This window comes from Puntigrus tetrazona, unplaced genomic scaffold (assembly GCF_018831695.1).
Source record: "Puntigrus tetrazona isolate hp1 unplaced genomic scaffold, ASM1883169v1 S000000965, whole genome shotgun sequence".
Classification (NCBI taxonomy): domain Eukaryota; kingdom Metazoa; phylum Chordata; class Actinopteri; order Cypriniformes; family Cyprinidae; genus Puntigrus; species Puntigrus tetrazona.
This window is the reverse complement of record NW_025048560.1, coordinates 62,924-83,009: the sequence shown is the minus strand read 5'-3', so window position 1 is coordinate 83,009 and position 20,086 is coordinate 62,924. Positions and strand designations below refer to the sequence as shown.

The 20,086-nt window shown below is 37.5% G+C and overlaps 10 non-coding genes and 22 pseudogenes across 10 annotated transcripts; all 32 read left to right on the top strand.

The window, feature by feature from the left end:
* Positions 1-304: 304 nt before the first annotated feature.
* Positions 305-423, top strand: LOC122336516 (annotated as a pseudogene).
* Positions 424-699: 276 nt separating this feature from the next.
* LOC122336520 lies at positions 700-819 on the top strand (annotated as a pseudogene).
* A 1,070-nt stretch (positions 820-1,889) lies between these two features.
* On the top strand, positions 1,890-1,998 carry LOC122336540 (annotated as a pseudogene).
* Positions 1,999-2,270: 272 nt separating this feature from the next.
* On the top strand, positions 2,271-2,390 carry LOC122336507 (annotated as a pseudogene).
* A 272-nt stretch (positions 2,391-2,662) lies between these two features.
* LOC122336543 lies at positions 2,663-2,785 on the top strand (annotated as a pseudogene).
* A 275-nt stretch (positions 2,786-3,060) lies between these two features.
* Positions 3,061-3,178, top strand: LOC122336533 (annotated as a pseudogene).
* A 668-nt stretch (positions 3,179-3,846) lies between these two features.
* Positions 3,847-3,968, top strand: LOC122336536 (annotated as a pseudogene).
* Positions 3,969-4,245: 277 nt separating this feature from the next.
* On the top strand, positions 4,246-4,361 carry LOC122336537 (annotated as a pseudogene).
* Positions 4,362-4,639: 278 nt separating this feature from the next.
* Positions 4,640-4,748, top strand: LOC122336547 (annotated as a pseudogene).
* Positions 4,749-5,026: 278 nt separating this feature from the next.
* LOC122336478 lies at positions 5,027-5,145 on the top strand (annotated as a pseudogene).
* A 276-nt stretch (positions 5,146-5,421) lies between these two features.
* Positions 5,422-5,540, top strand: LOC122336470. The gene has a single exon (XR_006249292.1). It is a non-coding gene; the product is annotated as a 5S ribosomal RNA (ribosomal RNA).
* A 276-nt stretch (positions 5,541-5,816) lies between these two features.
* Positions 5,817-5,935, top strand: LOC122336467. The gene has a single exon (XR_006249289.1). It is a non-coding gene; the product is annotated as a 5S ribosomal RNA (ribosomal RNA).
* Positions 5,936-6,213: 278 nt separating this feature from the next.
* LOC122336471 lies at positions 6,214-6,332 on the top strand. The gene has a single exon (XR_006249293.1). It is a non-coding gene; the product is annotated as a 5S ribosomal RNA (ribosomal RNA).
* Positions 6,333-6,612: 280 nt separating this feature from the next.
* LOC122336483 lies at positions 6,613-6,731 on the top strand (annotated as a pseudogene).
* Positions 6,732-7,008: 277 nt separating this feature from the next.
* LOC122336466 lies at positions 7,009-7,127 on the top strand. Its single transcript, XR_006249288.1, has one exon. It is a non-coding gene; the product is annotated as a 5S ribosomal RNA (ribosomal RNA).
* Positions 7,128-7,402: 275 nt separating this feature from the next.
* LOC122336583 lies at positions 7,403-7,521 on the top strand. Its single transcript, XR_006249335.1, has one exon. It is a non-coding gene; the product is annotated as a 5S ribosomal RNA (ribosomal RNA).
* A 276-nt stretch (positions 7,522-7,797) lies between these two features.
* Positions 7,798-7,916, top strand: LOC122336465. The gene has a single exon (XR_006249287.1). It is a non-coding gene; the product is annotated as a 5S ribosomal RNA (ribosomal RNA).
* Positions 7,917-8,194: 278 nt separating this feature from the next.
* On the top strand, positions 8,195-8,303 carry LOC122336530 (annotated as a pseudogene).
* Positions 8,304-8,579: 276 nt separating this feature from the next.
* On the top strand, positions 8,580-8,698 carry LOC122336463. The gene has a single exon (XR_006249285.1). It is a non-coding gene; the product is annotated as a 5S ribosomal RNA (ribosomal RNA).
* Positions 8,699-8,980: 282 nt separating this feature from the next.
* On the top strand, positions 8,981-9,099 carry LOC122336560. The gene has a single exon (XR_006249313.1). It is a non-coding gene; the product is annotated as a 5S ribosomal RNA (ribosomal RNA).
* Positions 9,100-9,373: 274 nt separating this feature from the next.
* On the top strand, positions 9,374-9,482 carry LOC122336541 (annotated as a pseudogene).
* Positions 9,483-9,762: 280 nt separating this feature from the next.
* Positions 9,763-9,881, top strand: LOC122336525 (annotated as a pseudogene).
* A 287-nt stretch (positions 9,882-10,168) lies between these two features.
* Positions 10,169-10,287, top strand: LOC122336485 (annotated as a pseudogene).
* Positions 10,288-10,560: 273 nt separating this feature from the next.
* On the top strand, positions 10,561-10,679 carry LOC122336484 (annotated as a pseudogene).
* Positions 10,680-10,955: 276 nt separating this feature from the next.
* LOC122336531 lies at positions 10,956-11,064 on the top strand (annotated as a pseudogene).
* Positions 11,065-11,343: 279 nt separating this feature from the next.
* On the top strand, positions 11,344-11,462 carry LOC122336481 (annotated as a pseudogene).
* Positions 11,463-11,738: 276 nt separating this feature from the next.
* Positions 11,739-11,857, top strand: LOC122336474 (annotated as a pseudogene).
* Positions 11,858-12,137: 280 nt separating this feature from the next.
* LOC122336472 lies at positions 12,138-12,256 on the top strand. Its single transcript, XR_006249294.1, has one exon. It is a non-coding gene; the product is annotated as a 5S ribosomal RNA (ribosomal RNA).
* Positions 12,257-12,534: 278 nt separating this feature from the next.
* Positions 12,535-12,653, top strand: LOC122336488 (annotated as a pseudogene).
* A 281-nt stretch (positions 12,654-12,934) lies between these two features.
* LOC122336524 lies at positions 12,935-13,053 on the top strand (annotated as a pseudogene).
* Positions 13,054-13,337: 284 nt separating this feature from the next.
* On the top strand, positions 13,338-13,456 carry LOC122336462. Its single transcript, XR_006249284.1, has one exon. It is a non-coding gene; the product is annotated as a 5S ribosomal RNA (ribosomal RNA).
* Positions 13,457-13,729: 273 nt separating this feature from the next.
* On the top strand, positions 13,730-13,848 carry LOC122336526 (annotated as a pseudogene).
* Positions 13,849-20,086: the final 6,238 nt, after the last annotated feature.

The following is a 20,086-nucleotide window of genomic DNA, read 5'->3' as shown; positions in this document are numbered from 1 at the left end:
AGGAATACCAGGTGCCGTAAGTTTTTGAGTTTTGTCACTACTTATAATACACTGGCCTTAGTGTGGTCAAAGTTTGACCAGCTCTTTGCTTTCCCTTACTGCTTATTTAATTCAATTGCCTTTAAAGTAGCTGTTCTTTAAGCAGAGTTTGACTGTTTTTAACTACTTAACTAATGCTCTTATCTTTTAATGTAGCTCATTTTGAAGTATTTTTTTTTTTTTTTGTATTTCATTCATTACTTATCTAGTATAATGGCACTTAGTGTGCCTCACCTTAAATAGGGGCTTTTTGCAGCAGCTTTCGCTTCACGGCCGTACCACCCTGTTCACGCCTGATCTCGTCTGATCTCAGAAGCTAAGCAGAGTTGGGCTTAGTTAGTACTTGGATGGGAGACTGCCTGGGAATACCAGGTGCTGTAAGTTTTGAGTTTTTCACTACTTATCTAATACACTGGCCCATAGTGTGGTCAAAAGTTTGACCAGCTCTTTGCTTTCCCTTACTGCTTATTTAATTCAATTGCCTTTAAAGTAGCTGTTCTTTAAACAGAGTTTGACTGTTTTTAACTACTTAACTAATGCTCTTATCTTTAATGTAGCTCATTTTGAAGTATTTTTTTGTATTTCATTCATTACTTATCTAGTATAATGGCACTTAGTGTGCCTCACCTTAAAAATAGGGGGCTTTTGCAGCAGCTTTTCGCTTATGGCCATACCACCCTGTTCACGCCTGATCTCGTCTGATCTCAGAAGCTAAAGCAGAGTTGGGCTTAGTTAGTACTTGGATGGGAGACTGCCTAGGAATACCAGGTGCTGTAAGTTTTGAGTTTTTCACTACTTCTCTAATACACTGGCCCTTAGTGTGGTCAAAGTTTGACCAGCTCTTTGCTTTCCCTTACTGCTTATTTAATTCAATTGCCTTTAAAGTAGCTGTTCTTTAAACAGAGTTTGACTGTTTTTAACTACTTATCTAATGCTCTTATCTTTAATGTAGCTCATTTTGAAGTATTTTTTTTTTTTTGTATTTCATTCATTACTCATCTAGTATAATGGCATAGTGTGCCTCACCTTAAAATAGGGGCTTTTTGCAGCAGCTGCTTAAACACGGCCATACCACCCTTTTCACGCCTGATCTCGTCTGATCTCAGAAGCTAAGCAGAGTTGGGCGTAGTTAGTACTTGGATGGGAGACTGCCTAGGGTATCAGGTGCTGTAAGTTTTGAGTTTTTCACTACTTATCTAATACACTGGCCCTTAGTGTGGTCAAAAGTTTGACCAGCTCTTTGCTTTCCCTTACTGCTTATTTAATTCAATTGCCTTTAAAGTAGCTGTTCTTTAAACAGAGTTTGACTGTTTTAACTACTTAACTAATGCTCTTCTCTTTAATGTAGCTCATTTTGAAGTATTTTTTTTTTTTTGTATTTCATTCATTACTTATCTAGTAAATGGCATAGTGTGCCTCACCTTAAAATAGGGGGCTTTTTGCAGCAGCTTTAAGCTTCTGACCCTGCACCCTGTTCATGCCTGATCTTCGTCTGATCTCAGAAGCTAAGCAGAGTTGGGCCTAGTTAGTACTTGGATGGGAGACTGCCTAGGAATACCAGGTGCTGTAAGTTTTTGAGTTTTTTCACTACTTATCTAATACACTGGCCCTTAGTGTGGTCAAAGTTTGACCAACTCTTTGCTTTCCCGTACTGCTTGTTTAATTCAATTTCCTTTAAAAAGCTAGTTCTTTAAACAGGGATTTGACTATTTTTAACTACTTAACTAATGCTCTTATCTTTAATGTAGCTCATTTTGAAGTATTTTTTTGAATTTCATTCATTACTTATCTAGTATAATGGCACTTAGTGTGCCTCACCTTAAAATAGGGGGCTTTTTGCAGCAGCTTTCGCTTACGGCCATACCACCCTGTTCACGTCTGATCTCAGAAGCTAAGCAGAGTTGGGCCTAGTTAGTACTTGGATGGGAGACTGCCTAGGAATACCAGGTGCTGTAAGTTTTGAGTTTTTCACTACTTATCTAATACACTGGCCCTTAGTGTGGTCAAAGTTTGACCAGCTCTTTGCTTTCCCTTACTGTTATTTAATTCAATTGCCTTTAGAGTAGCTGTTCTTTAAACAGAGTTTGACTGTTTTTAACTACTTAACTAATGCTCTTATCTTTAATGTAGCTCATTTTGATGTATTTTTTTTTGTATTTCATTCATTACTTTTAGTATAATGGCACTTACTGTGCCTCACCTTAAAAATAGGGGCTTTTGCAGCAGCTTTAGCTTATGGCCATACCACCCTGTACATGCCTGATCATCGTCTGATCTCAGAAGCTAAGCAGAGTTGGGCCTAGTTAGTACTTGGATGGGAGACTGCCTAGGAATACCAGGTGCTGTAAGTTTTGAGTTTTTCACTACTTATCTAATACACTGGCCCTTAGTGTGGTCAAAGTTTGACCAGCTCTTTGCTTTCCCATACTGCTTATTTAATTCAATTGCCTTTAAAAAGCCGTTCTTTAAACAGAGTTTGACTATTTTTAACTACTTAACTAATGCTCTTATCTTTGATGTAGCTCATTTTGAAGTATTTTTTTGTATTTCATTCATTACTTATCTAGTATAATGGCATAGTGTGCCTCACACCTTAAAATAGGGGCTTTTTGCAGCAGCTTTAGCTTACGGCCATACCACCCTGTTCACGCCCTGATCTCGTCTGATCTCAGGCAGCTAAAGCAGGAGTTGGGCCTAGTTAGTACTTGGATGGGAGACTGCCTAGGAATACCAGGTGCCGTAAGTTTTTGAGTTTTGTCACTACTTATGTAATACACTGGCCCTTAGTGTGGTCAAAGTTTGACCAGCTCTTTGCTTTCGCTTACTGCTTATTTAATTCAATTGCCTTTAAAGTAGCTGTTCTTTAAACAGAGTTTGACTGTTTTTAACTACTTAACTAATGCTCTTATCTTTAATGTAGCTCATTTTGAAGTATTTTTTTGTATTTCATTCATTACTTATCTAGTATAATGGCACTTAGTGTGCCTCACCTTAAAATAAGGGGCTTTTTGCTGCAGCTTTAAACACGGCCATACCACCTGTTCACGCCTGATCTCGTCTGATCTCAGAAGCTAAGCAGAGTTGGGCCTAGTTAGTACTTGGGTGGGAGACTGCCTAGGAATACCAGGTGCTGTAAGTTTTGAGTTTTTCACTACTTATCTAATACACTGGCCCATAGTGTGGTCAAAGTTTGACCAGCTCTTTGCTTTTCCTTACTGCTTATTTAATTCAATTGCCTTTAAAGTAGCTGTTCTTTAAACAGAGTTTGACTGTTTTAACTACTTAACTAATGCTCTTATCTTTAATGTAGCTCATTTTGAAGTATTTTTTTGTATTTCATTCATTACTTATCTAGTATAATGGCACTTAGTGTACCTCACCTTAAAATAAGGGGCTTTTTGCAGCAGCTTTGCAAACATGGCCATACCACCCTGTTCCACGCCACGTCTGATCTCAGAAGCTAAGCAGAGTTGGGCTTAGTTAGTACTTGGATGGGAGACTGCCTAGGAATACCAGGTGCTGTAAGTTTTGAGTTTTTCACTACTTATCTAATACACTGGCCCTTAGTGTGCCAATTCAAAGTTTGACCAGCTCTTTGCTTTCCCTTACTGCTTATTTAATTCAATTGCCTTTAAAGTAGCTGTTCTTTAAACAGAGTTTGACTGTTTTTAACTACTTAACTAATGCTCTTATCTTTAATGTAGCTCATTTTGAAGTATTTTTTTTTGTATTTCATTCATTACTCATCTAGTATAATGGCACTTAGTGTGCCTCACCTTAAAATAGGGGCTTTTTGCAGCAGCTGTAGCTTACGGCCATACTACAACCTGTTCACGCCTGATCTCGTCTGATCTCAGAAGCTAAGCAGAGTTGGGCCTAGTTAGTACTTGGATGGGAGACTGCCTAGGAGTATCCAGGTGCTGTAAGTTTTGAGTTTTTCACTACTTATCTAATACACTGGCCCTTAGTGTGGTCAAAGTTTGACCAGCTCTTTGCTTTCCCTTACTGCTTATTTAATTCAATTGCCTTTAAAGTAGCTGTTCTTTAAGCAGAGTTTGACTGTTTTTAACTACTTAACTAATGCTCGTCTCTTTAATGTAGCTCATTTTGAAGTATTTTTTTGTATTTCATTCATTACTTATCTAGTATAATGGCACTTAGTGTGCCTCACCTTAAAATAGGGGCTTTTTGCAGCAGCTTTAGAAAGCTTACGGCCGTACCACCCTGTTCACGCCTGATCTCGTCTGAGCTCAGAAGCTAAGCAGAGTTGGGCCTAGTTAGTACTTGGATGGGAGACTGCCTAGGACCAGGTGCTGTAAGTTTTGAGTTTTTTTCACTACTTATCTAATACACTGGCCCTTAGTGTGGTCAAAGTTTGACCAGCTCTTTGCTTTCCCTTACTGCTTATTTAATTCAATTTCCTTTAAAGAAGCCGTTCTTTAAACAGAGTTTGACTATTTTTAACTACTTAACTAATGCTCTTATCTTTAATGTAGCTCATTTTGAAGTATTTTTTTTTGTATTTCATTCATTACTTATCTAGTATAATGGCACTTAGTGTGCCTCACCTTAAAATAGGGGGCTTTTTGCAGCAGCTTTCGCTTAAGGCCATACCACCCTGTTCACGTCTGATCTCAGAAGCTAAGCAGAGTTGGGCCTAGTTAGTACTTGGATGGGAGACTGCCTAGGAATACCAGGTGCTGTAAGTTTTGAGTTTTTCACTACTTATCTAATACACTGGCCCTTAGTGTGGTCAAAGTTTGACCAGCTCTTTGCTTTCCCTTACTGCTTATTTAATTCAATTGCCTTTAAAGAAGCCGTTCTTTAAACAGAGTTTGACTGTTTTTAACTACTTAACTAATGCTCTTATCTTTAATGTAGCTCATTTTGAAGTATTTTTTTTTTTGTATTTCATTCATTACTTATCTAGTATAATGGCACTTAGTGTGCCTCACCTTAAAATAGGGGGCTTTTTGCAGCAGCTTTCGCTTACGGCTATACCACCCTGTTCACGCCTGATCTCGTCTGATCTCAGAAGCTAAGCAGAGTTGGGCCTAGTTAGTACTTGGATGGGAGACTGCCTAGGAATACCAGGTGCTGTGAGTTTTTGAGTTTTTTCACTACTTATCTAATACACTGGCCCTTAGTGTGGTCAAAGTTTGACCAGCTCTTTGCTTTCCCTTACTGCTTATTTAATTCAATTGCCTTTAAAGAAGCCGTTCTTTAAACAGAGTTTGACTATTTTTAACTACTTAACTAATGCTCTTATCTTTAATGTAGCTCATTTTGAAGTATTTTTTTGTATTTCATTCATTACTTATCTAGTATAATGGCACTTAGTGTGCCTCACCTTAAAATAGGGGGCTTTTTGCAGCAGCTTTTGCTTACGGCCATACCACCCTGTTCACCCCTGATCTCGTCTGATCTCAGAAGCTAAGCAGAGTTGGGCCTAGTTAGTACTTGGATGGGAGACTGCCTAGGAATACCAGGTGCTGTAAGTTTTGAGTTTTTCACTACTTATCTAATACACTGGCCCTTAGTGTGGTCAAAGTTTGACCAGCTCTTTGCTTTCCCTTACTGCTTATTTAATTCAATTGCCTTTAAAGTAGCCGTTCTTTAAACAGAGTTTGACTGTTTTTAACTACTTAACTAATGCTCTTATCTTTAATGTAGCTCATTTTGAAATATTTTTTTTTTGTATTTCATTCATTACTTATCTAGTATAATGGCACTTAGTGTGCCTCACCTTAAAATAGGGGCTTTTTGCAGCAGCTTTTGCTTACGGCCATACCACCCTGTTCACGCCTGATCTCGTCTGATCTCAGAAGCTAAGCAGAGTTGGGCCTAGTTAGTACTTGGATGGGAGACTGCCTAGGAATACCAGGTGCTGTAAGTTTTGAGTTTTTTCACTACTTATCTAATACACTGGCCCTTAGTGTGGTCAAAGTTTGACCAGCTCTTTGCTTTCCCTTACTGCTTATTTAATTCAATTGCCTTTAAAGTAGCCGTTCTTTAAACAGAGTTTGACTGTTTTTAACTACTTAACTAATGCTCTTATCTTTAATGTAGCTCATTTTGAAATATTTTTTTTTTGTATTTCATTCATTACTTATCTAGTATAATGGCACTTAGTGTGCCTCACCTTAAAATAGGGGGCTTTTTGCTGCAGCTTTCGCTTACGGCCATACCACCCTGTTCACGCCTGATCTCGTCTGATCTCAGAAGCTAAGCAGAGTTGGGCCTAGTTAGTACTTGGATGGGAGACTGCCTAGGAATACCAGGTGCTGTAAGATTTTGAGTTTTTTCACTACTTATCTAATACACTGGCCCTTAGTGTGGTCAAAGTTTGACCAGCTCTTTGCTTTCCCTTACTGCTTATTTAATTCAATTGCCTTTAAAGAAGCCGTTCTTTAAACAGAGTTTGACTATTTTTAACTACTTAGCTAATGCTCTTATCTTTAATTTAGCTCATTTTGAAGTATTTTTTTTTTTGTATTTCATTCATTACTTATCTAGTATAATGGCACTTAGTGTGCCTCACCTTAAAATAGGGGGCCTTTTGCAGCAGCTTTTGCTTACGGCCATACCAACCTGTTCACGCCTGATCTCGTCTGATCTCAGAAGCTAAGCAGAGTTGGGCCTAGTTAGTACTTGGATGGGAGACTGCCTAGGAATACCAGGTGCTGTAAGTTTTTGAGTTTTTTCACTACTTATCTAATACACTGGCCCTTAGTGTGGTCAAAGTTTGACCAGCTCTTTGCTTTCCCTTACTGCTTATTTAATTCAATTGCCTTTAAAGAAGCCGTTCTTTAAACAGAGTTTGACTATTTTTAACTACTTAACTAATGCTCTTATCTTTAATGTAGCTCATTTTGAAGTATTTTTTTTGTATTTCATTCATTACTTATCTAGTATAATGGCACTTAGTGTGCCTCACCTTAAAATAGGGGGCTTTTTGCAGCAGCTTTCGCTTACGGCCATACCACCCTGTTCACGCCTGATCTCGTCTGATCTCAGAAGCTAAGCAGAGTTGGGCCTAGTTAGTACTTGGATGGGAGACTGCCTAGGAATACCAGGTGCTGTAAGTTTTGAGTTTTTCACTACTTATCTAATACACTGGCCCTTAGTGTGGTCAAAGTTTGACCAGCTCTTTGCTTTCCCTTACTGCTTATTTAATTCAATTGCCTTTAAAGAAGCCGTTCTTTAAACAGAGTTTGACTGTTTTTAACTACTTAACTAATGCTCTTATCTTTAATGTAGCTCATTTTGAAGTTTTTTTTTTGTATTTCATTCATTACTTATCTAGTATAATGGCACTTAGTGTGCCTCACCTTAAAATAGGGGCTTTTTGCAGCAGCTTTTTGCTTACGGCCATACCACCCTGTTTACGCCTGATCTCGTCTGATCTCAGAAGCTAAGCAGAGTTGGGCCTAGTTAGTACTTGGATGGGAGACTGCCTAGGAATACCAGGTGCTGTAAGTTTTGAGTTTTTTCACTACTTATCTAATACACTGGCCCTTAGTGTGGTCAAAGTTTGACCAGCTCTTTGCTTTCCTTACTGCTTATTTAATTCAATTGCCTTTAAAGTAGCCGTTCTTTAAACAGAGTTTGACTGTTTTTAACTACTTAACTAATGCTCTTATCTTTAATGTAGCTCATTTTGAAGTATTTTTTTTTTTGTATTTCATTCATTACTTATCTAGTATAATGGCACTTAGTGTGCCTCACCTTAAAATAGGGGCTTTTGCAGCAGCTTTCGCTTACGGCCATACCACCCTGTTCACGCCTGATCTCGTCTGATCTCAGAAGCTAAGCAGAGTTGGGCCTAGTTAGTACTTGGATGGGAGACTGCCTAGGAATACCAGGTGCTGTAAGTTTTTGAGTTTTTTCACTACTTATCTAATACACTGGCCCTTAGTGTGGTCAAAGTTTGACCAGCTCTTTGCTTTCCCTTACTGCTTATTTAATTCAATTGCCTTTATAGTAGCTGTTCTTTAAACAGAGTTTGACTGTTTTTAACTACTTAACTAATGCTCTTATCTTTAATGTAGCTCATTTTGAAGTATTTTTTTTTGTATTTCATTCATTACTTATCTAGTATAATGGCACTTAGTGTGCCTCACCTTAAAATAGGGGGCTTTTTGCAGCAGCTTTAGCTTACGGCCATACCACCCTGTTCACGCCTGATCTCAGAAGCTAAGCAGAGTTGGGCCTAGTTAGTACTTGGATGGGAGACTGCCTAGGAATACCAGGTGCTGTAAGTTTTTGAGTTTTTTCACTACTTATCTAATACACTGGCCCTTAGTGTGGTCAAAGTTTGACCAGCTCTTTGCTTTCCCTTACTGCTTATTTAATTCAATTGCCTTTATAGTAGCTGTTCTTTAAACAGAGTTTGACTGTTTTTAACTACTTAACTAATGCTCTTATCTTTAATGTAGCTCATTTTGAAGTATTTTTTTGTATTTCATTCATTACTTATCTAGTATAATGGCACTTAGTGTGCCTCACCTTAAAATAGGGGGCTTTTTGCAGCAGCTTTTGCTTACGGCCATACCACCCTGTTCACGCCTGATCTCGTCTGATCTCAGAAGCTAAGCAGAGTTGGGCCTAGTTAGTACTTGGATGGGAGACTGCCTAGGAATACCAGGTGCTGTAAGTTTTGAGTTTTTCACTACTTATCTAATACACTGGCCTTTAGTGTGGTCAAAGTTTGACCAGCTCTTTGCTTTCCCTTACTGCTTATTTAATTCAATTGCCTTTAAAGTAGCTGTTCTTTAAACAGAGTTTGACTGTTTTTAATTACTTAACTAATGCTCTTATCTTTAATGTAGCTCATTTTGAAGTATTTTTTTTTTTTTTTTTGTATTTCATTCATTACTTATCTAGTATAATGGCACTTAGTGTGCCTCACCTTAAAATAGGGGCTTTTGCAGCAGCTTTCGCTTACGGCCATACCACCCTGTTCACACCTGATCTCGTCTGATCTCAGAAGCTAAGCAGAGCTGGGCCTAGTTAGTACTTGGATGGGAGACTGCCTAGGAATACCAGGTGCTGTAAGTTTTGAGTTTTTCACTACTTATCTAATACACTGGCCCTTAGTGTAGTCAAAGTTTGACCAGCTCTTTGCTTTCCCTTACTGCTTATTTAATTCAATTGCCTTTAAAGTAGCTGTTCTTTAAACAGAGTTTGACTGTTTTTAACTACTTAACTAATGCTCTTATCTTTAATGTAGCTCATTTTGAAGTATTTTTTTGTATTTCATTCATTACTTATCTAGTATAATGGCACTTAGTGTGCCTCACCTTAAAATAGGGGGCTTTTTGCAGCAGCTTTCGCTTATGGCCATACCACCCTGTACATGCCTGATCTCAGAAGCTAAGCAGAGTTGGGCCTAGTTAGTACTTGGATGGGATACTGCCTAGGAATACCAGGTGCTGTAAGTTTTTGAGTTTTTTCACTACTTATCTAATACACTGGCCCTTAGTGTGGTCAAAGTTTGACCAGCTCTTTGTTTTCCCTTACTTCTTATTTAATTCAATTGCCTTTAAAGTAGATGTTCTTTAAACAGAGTTTGACTGTTTTTAACTACTTAACTAATGCTCTTATCTTTAATGTAGCTCATTTTGAAGTATTTTTTTTTTTTTGTATTTCATTCATTACTTATCTAGTATAATGGCACTTAGTGTGCCTCACCTTAAAATAGGGGCTTTTTGCAGCAGCTTTAGCCACGGCCGTACCACCCTGTTCACGCCTGATCTCGTCTGATCTCAGAAGCTAAGCAGAGTTGGGCCTAGTTAGTACTTGGATGGGAGACTTCCTTGGAATACCAGGTGCTGTAAGTTTTTGAGTTTTTTCACTACTTATCTAATACACTGGCCTTTAGTGTGGTCAAAGTTTGACCAGCTCTTTGCTTTCCCTTACTGCTTATTTAATTCAATTGCCTTTAAAGTAGCTGTTCTTTAAACAGAGTTTGACTGTTTTTAATTACTTAACTAATGCTCTTATCTTTAATGTAGCTCATTTTGAAGTATTTTTTTTTTTTTTTTTTGTATTTCATTCATTACTTATCTAGTATAATGGCACTTAGTGTGCCTCACCTTAAAATAGGGGGCTTTTTGCAGCAGCTTTTGCTTAAGGCCATACCACCCTGTTCACACCTGATCTCGTCTGATCTCAGAAGCTAAGCAGAGCTGGGCCTAGTTAGTACTTGGATGGGAGACTGCCTAGGAATACCAGGTGCTGTAAGTTTTTGAGTTTTTTCACTACTTATCTAATACACTGGCCCTTAGTGTGGTCAAAGTTTGACCAGCTCTTTGCTTTCCCTTACTGCTTATTTAATTCAATTGCCTTTAAAGTAGCTGTTCTTTAAACAGAGTTTGACTGTTTTTAACTACTTAACTAATGCTCTTATCTTTAATGTAGCTCATTTTGAAGTATTTTTTTGTATTTCATTTACTTATCTAGTATAATGGCACTTAGTGAGCCTCACCTAAAAATAGGGGGCCTTTTGCAGCAGCTTTCGCTTAAGGCCATACCACCCTGTTCACACCTGATCTCGTCTGATCTCAGAAGCTAAGCAGAGCTGGGCCTAGTTAGTACTTGGATGGGAGACTGCCTAGGAATACCAGGTGCTGTAAGTTTTTGAGTTTTTTCACTACTTATCTAATACACTGGCCCTTAGTGTGGTCAAAGTTTGACCAGCTCTTTGCTTTCCCTTACTGCTTATTTAATTCAATTGCCTTTAAAGTAGCTGTTCTTTAAACAGAGTTTGACTGTTTTTAACTACTTAACTAATGCTCTTATCTTTAATGTAGCTCATTTTGAAGTATTTTTTTGTATTTCATTCATTACTTATCTAGTATAATGGCACTTAGTGTGCCTCACCTTAAAATAGGGGGCTTTTTGCAGCAGCTTTCGCTTATGGCCATACCACCCTGTACACGCCTGATCTCAGAAGCTAAGCAGAGTTGGGCCTAGTTAGTACTTGGATGGGAGACTGCCTAGGAATACCAGGTGCTGTAAGTTTTTGAGTTTTTCACTACTTATCTAATACACTGGCCCTTAGTGTGGTCAAAGTTTGACCAGCTCTTTGCTTTCCCTTACTGCTTATTTAATTCAATTGCCTTTAAAGTAGCTGTTCTTTAAACAGAGTTTGACTGTTTTTAACTACTTAACTAATGCTCTTATCTTTAATGTAGCTCATTTTGAAGTATTTTTTTTTTTTTGTATTTCATTCATTACTTATCTAGTATAATGGCACTTAGTGTGCCTCACCTTAAAATAGGGGCTTTTGCAGCAGCTTTCGCTTACGGCCATACCACCCTGTTCACGCCTGATCTTGTCTGATCTCAGAAGCTAAGCAGAGTTGGGCCTAGTTAGTACTTGGATGGGAGACTGCCTAGGAATACCAGGTGCTGTAAGTTTTTGAGTTTTTTCACTACTTATCTAATACACTGGCCCTTAGTGTGGTCAAAGTTTGACCAGCTCTTTGCTTTCCCTTACTGCTTATTTAATTCAATTGCCTTTAAAGTAGATGTTCTTTAAACAGAGTTTGACTGTTTTTAACTACTTAACTAATGCTCTTATCTTTAATGTAGCTCATTTTGAAGTATTTTTTTGTATTTCATTCATTACTTATCTAGTATAATGGCACTTAGTGTGCCTCACCTTAAAATAGGGGGCTTTTTGCAGCAGCTTTCGCTTACGGCCATACCACCCTGTTCACGCCTGATCTCGTCTGATCTCAGAAGCTAAGCAGAGTTGGGCCTAGTTAGTACTTGGATGGGAGACTGCCTAGGAATACCAGGTGCTGTAATTTTTTGAGTTTTTTCACTACTTATCTAATACACTGGCCCTTAGTGTGGTCAAAGTTTGACCAGCTCTTTGCTTTCCCTTACTGCTTATTTAATTCAATTGCCTTTAAAGAAGCCGTTCTTTAAACAGAGTTTGACTATTTTTAACTACTTAACTAATGCTCTTATCTTTAATGTAGCTCATTTTGAAGTATTTTTTTTTTTGTATTTCATTCATTACTTATCTAGTATAATGGCACTTAGTGTGCCTCACCTTAAAATAGGGGGCTTTTTGCAGCAGCTTTTCCTTACGGCCATACCACCCTGTTCACGCCTGATCTCGTCTGATCTCAGAAGCTAAGCAGAGTTGGGCCTAGTTAGTACTTGGATGGGAGACTGCCTAGGAATACCAGGTGCTGTAAGTTTTTGAGTTTTTTCACTACTTATCTAATACACTGGCCCTTAGTGTGGTCAAAGTTTGACCAGCTCTTTGCTTTCCCTTACTGCTTATTTAATTCAATTGCCTTTAAAGTAGCCGTTCTTTAAACAGAGTTTGACTGTTTTTAACTACTTAACTAATGCTCTTATCTTTAATGTAGCTCATTTTGAAGTATTTTTTTTTTTGTATTTCATTCATTACTTATCTAGTATAATGGCACTTAGTGTGCCTCACCTTAAAATAGGGGCTTTTGCAGCAGCTTTCGCTTACGGCCGTACCACCCTGTTCACACCTGATCTCGTCTGATCTCAGAAGCTAAGCAGAGTTGGGCCTACTTAGTACTTGGATGGGAGACTTCCTTGGAATACCAGGTGCTGTAAGTTTTTGAGTTTTTTCACTACTTATCTAATACACTGGCCTTTAGTGTGGTCAAAGTTTGACCAGCTCTTTGCTTTCCCTTACTGCTTATTTAATTCAATTGCCTTTAAAGTAGCTGTTCTTTAAACAGAGTTTGACTGTTTTTAATTACTTAACTAATGCTCTTATCTTTAATGTAGCTCATTTTGAAGTATTTTTTTTTTTGTATTTCATTCATTACTTATCTAGTATAATGGCACTTAAGTGTGCCTCACCTTAAAATAGGGGGCTTTTTGCAGCAGCTTTCGCTTAAGGCCATACCACCCTGTTCAAACCTGATCTTGTCTGATCTCAGAAGCTAAGCAGAGTTGGGCCTAGTTAGTACTTGGATGGGAGACTGCCTAGGAATACCAGGTGCTGTAAGTTTTTGAGTTTTTTCACTACTTATCTAATACACTGGCCCTTAGTGTGGTCAAAGTTTGACCAGCTCTTTGCTTTCCCTTACTGCTTATTTAATTCAATTGCCTTTAAAGTAGCTGTTCTTTAAACAGAGTTTGACTGTTTTTAACTACTTAACTAATGCTCTTATCTTTAATGTAGCTCATTTTGAAGTTTTTTTTTTTTTTTTTGTATTTCATTCATTACTTATCTAGTATAATGGTACTTAGTGTGCCTCACCTTAAAATAGGGGGCTTTTTGCAGCAGCTTTCGCTTACGGCCATACCACCCTGTTCACGCCTGATCTCGTCTGATCTCAGAAGCTAAGCAGAGTTGGGCCTAGTTAGTACTTGGATGGGAGACTGCCTAGGAATACCAGGTGCTGTAAGTTTTGAGTTTTTCACTACTTATCTAATACACTGGCCCTTAGTGTGGTCAAAGTTTGACCAGCTCTTTGCTTTCCTTACTGCTTATTTAATTCAATTGCCTTTAAAGTAGATGTTCTTTAAACAGAGTTTGACTGTTTTTAACTACTTAACTAATGCTCTTATCTTTAATGTAGCTCATTTTGATTTTTTTTTTTTTGTATTTCATTCATTACTTATCTAGTATAATGGCACTTAGTGTGCCTCACCTTAAAATAGGGGCTTTTTGCAGCAGCTTTCGCCACGGCCATACCTCCCTGTTCACGCCTGATCTCGTCTGATCTCAGAAGCTAAGCAGAGTTGGGCCTAGTTAGTACTTGGATGGGAGACTGCCTAGGAATACCAGGTGCTGTAAGTTTTGAGTTTTCACTACTCATCTAATACACTGGCCCTTAGCGTGGTCAAAGTTTGACCAGCTCTTTGCTTTCCCTTACTGCTTATTTAATTCAATTGCCTTTAAAGTAGCTGTTCTTTAAACAGAGTTTGACTGTTTTTAACTACTTAACTAATGCTCTTATCTTTAATGTAGCTCATTTTGAAGTATTTTTTTTTGTATTTCATTCATTACTTATCTAGTATAATGGCACTTAGTGTGCCTCACCTTAAAATAGGGGGCCTTTTGCAGCAGCTTTCGCTTACGGCCATACCACCCTGTTCACGCCTGATCTCAGAAGCTAAGCAGAGTTGGGCCTAGTTAGTACTTGGATGGCAGCCTGCCTATGAATACCAGGAGCTGTAAGTTTTTGAGTTTTTTCACTACTTATCTAATACCCTGGCCCTTAGTGTGGTCAAAGTTTGACCAGCTCTTTGCTTTCCCTTACTGCTTATTTAATTCAATTGCCTTTAAAGTAGCTGTTCTTTAAACAGAGTTTGACTGTTTTTAACTACTTAACTAATGCTCTTATCTTTAATGTAGCTCATTTTGAAGTATTTTTTTGTATTTCATTCATTACTTATCTAGTATAATGGCACTTAGTGTGCCTCACCTTAAAATAGGGGGCTTTTTGCAGCAGCTTTCGCTTACGGCCATACCACCCTGTTGGCGCTAGAGAGCACACAGAAAGTGACTTGGCAGTAGTTGGGAGAGGAAGGCTCTCCTCCATTTTGTGTTTATTATTAGTGTTTATTTTGTGAACTTTTTCGGACTTTAATTTAGTTTTTGTGTGTTTTTGTGAGTGTTTAAACCACCTAACAGCAGCCTAGTGCTGTCTGGAAGGTGGTTTTATTCAGTTTTTTTTTTTTTTTTTTTTTTTTTTTTTCTCTTTCATCTATGGCGGACGGACAGATGGCTATGAACTTGGACTTGGCTGGAGAAACAGAATTGGTTAATGAACACGGAACTGGAAATAAACGACGAGATGGGAATGCAAAAGATAAGGAACAAAAGAGAAACAAGTCAAAGAAGGATTACCTGAAAGAAGCAACTGTGACGGTGGACATCTGTAATGTGAATGCGAGGGCTGAGGACATCATAAAAGCTGTAACGGAAAAGGTCGGCAAAGGAAATGTCTTGGCGGTAAGACCTAAACAAAATAAGGAATACTGAAGTGACATTAGAGAATATCGGCGATGTTGAACTGTTGGTTGAAGGTTTAATGATAAAAAGAGACACTGTGCGAAGTAAAGAGGTTGCAAAACAGAGACTACGTTGTCTCATTCATGCACATGCCCGCTTACATTGACGATCAGATATTTTTAGATAAACTGCAAGGGTGGGGAGTTACCCCTATTTCGGACATCAAGAGAGGCGTGTTTATCCGGGCACAACTGTTGAAGATGGCACACGATTTGTAAAATGTCGCTTCCCAAGGGAAGTAGTGTCTCTCCCGTACAGCACAAGGCTGGAAACAGCTGAAGGGCTTCAGTATTTTAGGGTGATGCACAGCCATCAGGTTAAAACCTGTCGGCTGTGCATGAGCCGAGCACGTCTTGAAAGACTGCCCAGATTTTAAGTGCTTTAAGTGTGAGGAGAGAGGACATTTTGCCAGGGATTGCAATGCGGTTAAGTGCCCGGATTGTAAAAAGGTTTTAAATAAGTGTGATTGTTGGTATGTGGATGAAGAGACTCATGTGAGTGGGCAGGTGCATGAGCGGGACAGCGTAGTCGAACAAGAAGAAGGCTTACCACAGCAAAAGAGAAAATCAAGCGGCGGGCAAAGACATTATTGAGGGCCAGGGGGTTGGAGAACATATGGACAATGAACGTTTGAAACAAATGGAGAAGACTGAAGTTCAAAACATTATTGATGAGACAGAGAAGAATGAGGAGGACAGACAATCACAAGACAGACGATGTAAAATCATGGAGGAACAAAAAGACCAGCATGCACAAGCGAAACAGACAGAAGGAATTTTGGCACCGATCGACATTACTAGGGACTTTGAGGATATTTCGGATGCAGATGAGGATGTTAAAGACGACACAGAAGAAATGGCAGTAGGAACATCAAAAATAAGCATAAGAAAACGTCAAATCAAGGTAAAACCCAGTTTAGATGGGATAAAGAAAAGAAATGCTAACAAAGACTTTTTAAAGAATCGATTTGAACTGTTAAAGGGTTTGGATGACACAAGCTAAAGACATTGGTTTTATGAACGTTTTTATTTATTCATTTTTTATGGTTTTAAGTCTGGCTACATTTAATGCCAGAGGGCTCTTAGATTTTAACAAGTTTGAAAAGGTGAAAGAGATGTTTAAAAATGTAGATGTAATAGTATTGCAAGAAACAAACTGGAGAGAAAAGCACAAATGTGAAATAAGCAAAAGATGGGATGGTGATATATTATGCAGCAATGAGGATAAAAGATATGGCAGAGGGTGGCCTTTTTAATAAGAAGAAACACGAATGTGGTTTACAAAGTTGTTTACAAAGATGATGTAGGGAAATGTTTGGCAATAGAAATGGAACATGATGACAACAAAGTAATTGTGGTAAATGTCCATGCGCCTGTTGAAGAGAAGGAAAAGAGGATTTTTAAGGATCTAAGGATATTTTTAATGAAATATAAGTATGCTATTGTATTGGGGATTTTAATACTGTTTTAAGCAAGTTAGATATGGCTGACGGAATGGTTTTTAAACCGATACAGGAAGGAAGGAATTGAATTTGTTGATGAAAAACAATAATATGGTAGATGTGTGGCGAGAGAGAAATGGGAAAAGAAGACAATATTCTAGAAGGCAAATGGTAGGGAATTTTATGTGCCAAACGAGAATTGATTTTTATTTTGTGTTCAAGAAATGTAGGGTTTTATTGAAGATATGAGATATGAGGAAACAAGTTTAAGTGACCATAAGCCACTATTTATGAAAGTGGACTGGAGCACGATTAAAAGGGGGCCAGGTGTTTGGGTTTTAAATGCTGAGGTTTTAAAAGAGACAGCTATGTCCAAGACATAAAAGAATTGATAGAAAAGAAAAACAGAATGAAATGTATGTGGAAGATAAAAGGATATGGTGGGAAAACGTTAAGTTTCTAATTAAAAGACATACTATACAGTTTTGTAGATCGGTGGAGAGATGTAAAAGGTACACAGAAATAAAAACAAGAGAGAACTTAGAAAGGGAGCTTAATCAGAATAATGAGAAGAATGTGTCAAAAATAAAAGATCTGGAAGATAAACTTAAAGTTTTAGAAGAAGAAAAATATGAAGGTGCACGTTTAAGAAGTAAAGCTAGATATATAGTGGAAGGAGAGAAATGTACAAAATTTTTCTTTAATCTAGAAAAGAGGAAGGGGAAAGCTGAAATGATAACAGCTATTAAAAATGAGTATGGAGAAGAAATAAAGGATAACAAAGAAATACTAGAAGAGATAAAAATGTATTATGAGAAACTTTTTACAACTGAAGGGGTGCAAGATGAATGTGAAGAATTGTTCAACATAATTGAAACAAAAGTTGAAAAAGAAGACAAAGAAGCTTGCGATATGGAAATAAATGAAGGAGAAATAGAAAGAGCCATTAACGAATTGAACAGGAATAAAAGTCCAGGAATTGATGGTCTAGGCAATGAATTTTATATTGTTTTCAAGGGTATTTTAATTGGCATTTTAAAGGAAGTGTATGATGACATTTTTAATAAGGGACACATGAATTTAAGAATGAGTATGGGTTTAATGAAAATTATTTATAAGAAGAAAGGAGATAAAAAAGAATTGAAAAATTACAGACCTTTGACAATGTTGAACACTGACTTAAAAATTTTATCTAAGGTTTTAGCTAATAGACTAAAGGAGGTGATGCCAAAAATTATCAAGACAAATCAAGCATATGGAGTGAAAGGCAGAGATATATCAGATACTACAATTAGTATTAGGGACACAATAAGTTATATAAAGGACAAAAATCTGGAAGGTTACATTGTAAGTCTTGATTTGAAAAAGCCTTGACCGAGTGGAGCATCAGTTTTTATTTGGGATTTTAAAGAGTTTTGGCTTCTGGGGGAAAATTTTATCAGATGGATTAAGATTTTATACAAAGGAGTGGTGACGAGGATTAAATGCAATGGTTTTTTAACTAAATGTTTTAAGCTCACAAGATCTGTAAGGCAGGGATGTCCCCTTTCAGCGCTTTTATATTCCTTGGTGGCAGAGCCTCTGGGCTTAGCAGTAAGAGGAGAGAAGAATGTGAGAGGAATCGATATTGAAGGAGGTAGATCAGAGAATAGGATTTTCCAATACGCAGATGACACAACGTTAATAGTAAGAGACGTACATAGTGTTAAGGTGGCTATGGACGTAGTTCAGGAATTCTGTAATAAATCCGGGGGGAAAATAAATGAGGATAAAACAATGTACATGAGATTTGGCGGAGCCCCAGCCTTAACAGACACTTTTAACTTTAAAGAAGTTAAGGAAATGAAGATTTTAGGAGTTAGCATGGGAGAGGATGACAAGAAAACAAATGAGATCATGTGGGAAGGAATTTTAGGAGATATTGAAAGAAGGATGAACTGGTGGAAAACAAGAAATCTGTGCTTGAAAGGAAAGGTCTTAATTTTGAATGTTTTAATGACTTCAAAGATTTGTTATTTTTATATGTTACAAGTATGCCTCTGTGGGTTGAAAAAGATTGAAAAAATGTTTTACTGAGTATTTATGGGAGGGAAAGCCACCGAGGATTGCGTATGACACACCTTGTAGGGGCTGTTGAGAAAGGCGGCTTGGGTCTTATTGATGTTGCACAAAGGAAGAAATGTTTGAGAGTTAAACTGGTGAAGAAATATCTGGATGCAAGAATTGAAACTGTTTGGAAAAAAACTATGTTGTATTTTTTAAACAAATGTGGCAATGTCAATATGGGGGAGAATATTTTATGGATGAGAACGAAAAACTGGATGTGGAAAGATTTGCCAGATTTTTACAAGGAACAGTTGAGTGCCTGGGGAGAGTTTTTAAAGCATGTGCATTACATCCCGAAGGGACGAGAGGACATTTTAAATCAACCATTGTTTTTAAACAAGAATATTGTGAATCAAGGAAAAGAGTTGTTTTTTAAGAAATGGTGGGATGTGGGGGAAGCGAGAGTAAGAGATGTTCTGTATGAGTTCAAAGAGGATTTTTACCAGTTCAATATGTTTTTGACACTATGGAAGAAGCTAAGGAGGACTATACCAAACAAGAAATCATAAATAAGTACTGCATGATTAAAAACGCAATACCAAAAGACTGGGTTGAAAAAATTGAAAATATGGAGCCAGGTGAACCGGAGAAAGATGTGAACGCTATTTTTAGAGAGAAACTACATATTTTCAAGGAATGTACTGTCAAAATGTTTTATGGTGTTTTTAGAGATACGATTTTTAAGAAACCTAAAGCAAATGACTATTGGAAGCAGAAATATAAAGATTTGAAAGAAGAAAACATATGGAGTAACATAAAAGGAAGGATAGTTGAAACGAAACTGGGAAACCTGGAATTTTTAATCAGACACAAAGCTATTTTTACAGACGTGATTTTACACAAGATTGGAATGGAGCAGAGCTCCATCTGTAAGGTGTGCAACAAAGAGGATGAAGGCTTCCTGCACCTGTTTTTATATTGCAAAGAACTGGACATTTTAAAAACTAAATGCAAAAGACTGTTTGAACTTTTGAAAGGAGAGCACTATGAAGACGAATCAGAATGGAATAAAATTGTAATGTTGGGTGAATATAAGGAGTGTAAAAATAGCAAAATCATTAATCTTCTTGTCATGCTAATGAAAGGAGCAATATGGGAGAGAAGGGTGGTGGCAAAAAGAGAGAAATCTGTCTTGGATATTGAAAGAATATTGAAGAAAAAAGCTGAAAACTATCTGAAATATTTGTATTGTTACTACAAGAACTTGGGAAAACTCAATTACTTTTATCACATTTTTACTTATGATGTATATAAGATCTTTGAAGAATTTGACTGGAAGATGCCTGATGACGACAGTTGATTTTATGTATGTTTTAAAAGAGTCGGATGTCGGAACCTATGTATGTTAATTTTATGTTTAATTTTACAAAGGTGTACTCCCCCCATGTAAAAGGGTTTCCCCCTTCAGGTGGTTTATTGTAGTTTGTATCGTTTGTGTAAAAAAATAATAAAAAAAAAAAAAAAAAAAAAAAA